At 41.8% G+C, this 5,000-nt stretch overlaps 1 protein-coding gene across 1 annotated transcript in view; it reads right to left on the reverse strand.

The window, feature by feature from the left end:
* Positions 1-2,755: 2,755 nt before the first annotated feature.
* LOC143292581 (uncharacterized) overlaps positions 2,756-5,000 on the reverse strand; it is a 5,590-nt gene continuing 3,345 nt past the window's right edge. The window contains exon 3 of the mRNA XM_076603015.1: positions 2,756-5,000. This exon is cut by the window's right edge and continues 521 nt beyond it. The gene's annotated coding sequence lies outside the window, so the exon portion shown is untranslated.

Raw genomic sequence — 5,000 nt, forward strand, 5'->3', positions numbered from 1 at the left:
TATAATTTGTTATTTATTTTACGTTTGTTTTTGTTCGTCTGTTTTGTTGTTGTTGTTTGTTTGTTTGTTTTGTTTTTGTTTTGTTTTTGTTTTTAGGGGTGTTGGGTTGTTTGTTTGTTATTTTGTTTTAGACTGTCTCCAGTTCAGCTGATTCCAGTGACCAGCCGAGAAATGAGATAGAATTCTGTCTGCAAATAAATCCCAGCAAATAACACAGCAAACATTTCAGCTGCATCAAATACAATCCGCTTCCTTCCTTGTGCCCGACATATCTCCACACTCAACGCTGCATGGAAACACGAGACCGGGCACAGCTCGGGCACTTCTCAGACACGGGAGAAAAAGCTCCACACTCTCCCAGGTCTCTCACGCCAGCTGTGAAGTACCACTTGTTCCCAATGGCTGGGTGAATGTTCCCCCACTCACACCCCATTTTACAAACATGTCACACAAACTTTCTGAACATGTTATTTTGTGGCGGATCAATGTCAGCAGTCTCCCCAAGTCAAGAACCTGCACACAGAGAAGTCTCTGTGGGGGGTGAGTCTTCTTCGATTCAAGGACCCCTTCACCTTTTTAACTTCATTTAACATTCATGTTAATCTTTGAGTCTTTCAGACCGTTCCCCTGTCTCCCCGTTCGCAGCCACTACGTGTCAGCTTCATCCTCACCTCTCCACGTGATAGTTCACAGCAAGCCAGGCCAACATACCCACTCCCTTCTCTCCCCTTCCCACCCACCCCTCTCCCCCATCACACAAACATTAACTCGCAGAGACACACGCAGTAACTCCTTTACCCCCACCCCTATGCACACACACACACACACACACACACACACACACACACACACACACACACATCAGTTCAAGCGCACTGGCGTTCACACATACCCATTTTAACACTCACGTCTGATATCACTTACAGTCAAAAGATGTTCAAAAGTAATAAGAGCAATATAGTTGTTAGGTTCTTTATTTGTATGTTTAAAAAAAAAGAAGAAAAAAAAGAGAAAAGCAACAACAACAACATATAATATTGCTTTTCATTTGTTTGATGTTTCATTTTGTCAAACCGACAATGTTCCGTATCGAAGTTGGCAAGAATTTCTATCTACTTCCATACCAGCTGAGCTATATGTAAATTCAGCAGCATAACCGATTTCTATGAACATATATATTTTCAGTCCCGCCACCAAGTTTGGGAAAGATTTCCTCCATATCAACCCCCTTGTCAGCTTCCTTTTCTCAAAGGTGGTCAGCTTGCCAAAGGTAAAACACGGAGAGTGCTCTGAAAAGGTAAAAGAACCTAGATGACTGATATTTCACGGCTCCTCTGTGACATTAAGGTAGACCGAAAAGCGCGTGTGTCAAGAAAGGGGCTTTTGAAGGAAGTCTTCCCTTAAAGTATCCACTTCAGAGGGATGAGTTAGGTCTGATCTATTATTATGACAGTGTGTCCTTAGCTGTTCATGTCATGTCTGATATATTATTCTATGATAGTGTGTCCTAGCTGTTTATGTCATGTCTGATCCAATCTGCGATATTGTTTCCTGGCTGTGTTTGTTGTGTCCGATCTCTTCTATGATATTGTGTTCTAGCTGTTTATGTTATGTGTGATCTATTTTATGACAGTGTGTCCTAGCTGTTTATGCTATGTCTGATCTCTTTTATGACCGTCAGTCCTGGCTGATTATGTCGTGTCGGATTTCTTTTATGATAGTGTGTCCTAGCTGTTTATGTACGTTCCGTCTGATCGCTTTTATGACAACCTGTCCTGGCTGTTTATGTTATGTCTGATATCTTTTATGATAGTGTGTCTTGGCTGTCTGTGTTATGTCTATCTCTTTTATGATAGTGTGTCCTAGCTGTTCATGTTATGTCTGATCGCTTTTATGACAGTTTGTCCTGGCTGTTTATGTTAAGTCTATCTCTTTTATGATAGTGTGTCCTAGCTGTTTATGTTCTGTCTGGTCTCTTTTATGACAGTCTGTCCTGGCTGTTTATGTTGTGTCTATCTCTTTTATGATGGTGCATTTATGTTATGTCTAATACATTTTATGATATTGTGTTTTGGCTATTTATGTTATGTCTGATCACTTTATGATAGTGTCCTGGCTGTCTATGTTATGTATATATCTTTTATGATAGTGTGTCCTAGCTGTTTATGTTGTCTGGTCTCTTTATGACAGTTTGTCCTGACTGTTCGTGCTATGTCTGATCTCTTTTATCATAGTGTATTTATGTTATATCTGATATCTTTATGGTAGTGTGTCCTGGCTATATCTTTATGATAACGTTTCCTAGCTGTTTATGTTGTGTTTGATCTCTTCTATGTTACTCTGTTCACGCTGTTTATGTTATGTCTGATCTCTTTTATGATAGCTTGTCCTGTCTGTTTATGTTATGTCTGATCTCTTTTTATAATAGTTTCTCTCTGTTTGAAACATGCAGTTCGGCGAGAAATACAGCCTGGGTCATACTCACAAGCGATTCTCACATCTGATTCTGTCATGGAACAGTTCAGGTTTGGAAGTGACCTCTGTGTGATGGTCTTGTCATAGGGTGTTAATGAGGGCAGTAGGTGTGCTCAGGCCACGGAACAGCTCGCGCGCACACACACACACACACACACACACACACACACACACACACACACACACACACACACACACACACACACACACACACACACACACACACTCATTTAGATAGATAGATGGAAGCACATGCGCGAACAACGAATAACAATGAATCTTAATGAACAAAGTATATTTCCTTTCATCTAATTTTTGGGACATGGATGACAATTACAAGCAAAAGGTATTCATCTTAAGATAACCCAGTCTGGCCTCAACGTTATTGAATGATTAATTGCATATATTATCATCTCGCACACACAGAGAATCACACAGACACACAGACACAGACACAGACACATATACACAAACACACACATGCTCACAGACTCACACATACACACCCAACGGACACACACACACACACAGGAACACACACGCGCGCGCGCGCACACACACACACAAACACACACATCCACACACGCGCGCGCACGCACGCATACACACACACTTATTTGACATGATTATACGTTCATCAACAAACTGTTATATTGCTGTATAAATACAGAAAACATCCAGGCTGTTCGTCATAAGTATAATATAATTGTTACAGGAAAAAAATGGAACAGATCTTAGACAACAGATCCGAGTCCTTTCACAGATCGATTTGTAGGTATAATATTATGAGGACAGTCAATCAGATCGACAGACGTTTGCTCAGCAAATAACTGAGAGAGAGGGGGAGAGAGAGAGAAAGAGATAGATAGAGACAGAGACCAGAGACATAAACAGAGAGAGAGAAGGGGGGAGGGAGGGGGGGGGGGCTAATCAACGAATTTATTAAATGAGCGATACGAAAACATTTCACTCAGACCCGTTGTGTATTGACGGGATGATGGTCCCTAACAATGATGGTGACCAAGAAACAGGAGATTCTTAGCCTTCCTGACAGCGTGAAGTGTGCCAACAACACTTGACACCACAGACCCAAGGTCGTTTCCAAAGTTAACATGAAAAATATGATAAATTTAATGTAAGACTTGATAATGAATGCTGAGTGCTCCGGTTAAACGATATCAATTTCCATCACACACAGAGTGCCTAATTAACCCCCCCCCCCCCCCTTCCTCCCCTCCCTGCTACCTCCCACCACCACCACCACCACCACCCAATGCACACACACACACAAACAGACACACGCGCGCGCACACACTTGCGCACAGATCCGGGATACAACATACATTGGTACTTTAGAAAATACGGTTTTGATCAATATAAAAGCCATTTTGTTTAACGCCTAACCAGTCACTGTGTAGCAGCACTTGTAACACACACACACACACACACACACACACACACACACACACACACACAGAGAGAGAGAGAGAGAGAGAGAGAGAGAGAGAGAGAGAGAATATAATCTTATCTATGTACGATGTCATCAGAAACTGTACATTATATACACAACCATCACACGCATACATGTTCGTGATGCTACTCACGCGTACACATTCGCATTATCCGCGCGCGCATTCGTATATGTGTGTGCCGTGTGTGCGTATGCGCGCGTGCGTGAAAATGTGGATGGGGCGTGTGAGCATAGATTATTGTGTTTCTCCACATCAGGTTAAAATTTGCCGTCATACAGACTAGAACGATTTCAGTTGTTTGAATTTCACTTTCCGTCCGCTGATCTGTCGGCTGATTGGATACAGGCAATCACGTGGTCTGCAATTCTTGTAGCTTCCAATATCAAGGGGGGCTGTGGAGGGGGATGGGGGGGGGGGGGGGGGGGGGGGGACAGTTGGCATTTGGCATTCATCCAGTTTGTTTGCAGCAGTGAGATTTTACTTGCAGTGAATGAAACCTGCCGACCTGTGTGGTCCGTTGTGGAAGGTTTCTCTGTCTTCTGGGTGGTCATTTTATTCAAAAGATCGTCGTACCTGCTGGTAAAGGCCGGTGTACCTGTGGGTAAATCTACATGAGGCATGTTAAAAACCAGAAATAGGCTCATTCGTTCAGTCGCTCAGTATAGATATTAACAAGTATCATTTCACTCATAATACGAATAAACAAATTTCCAATCAACAGTCAAAATGTTAATTAAAAGAACTACGATTACTAGAAGAAACAAAGGATTTACGTTTTAGCAGTATTCTTTTGTTTTGTTTTTTCAGGAAACAGTCAATAGAATTTTATGGAATTTGGGTGGATTCTGTGATATCCAGATAAACTTTTTTTTTTCTAATGCTTAAAAAAAAAAAGGCACACACAAAAATAGTGAAACTCACTAGCAGTGTCGTTTGTGGAGCATTTATCACAGATTTTTACATTTCTGGGTAAAAATTCATCGTCAAAACGCTGTCCACTAACAGGCAAAGGATTCTTGGTTGTTCTGAATGGCTGCAGCTACACCTTTTCCA

This window comes from Babylonia areolata, chromosome 18 (assembly GCF_041734735.1).
Source record: "Babylonia areolata isolate BAREFJ2019XMU chromosome 18, ASM4173473v1, whole genome shotgun sequence".
NCBI lineage: Eukaryota > Metazoa > Mollusca > Gastropoda > Neogastropoda > Buccinidae > Babylonia > Babylonia areolata.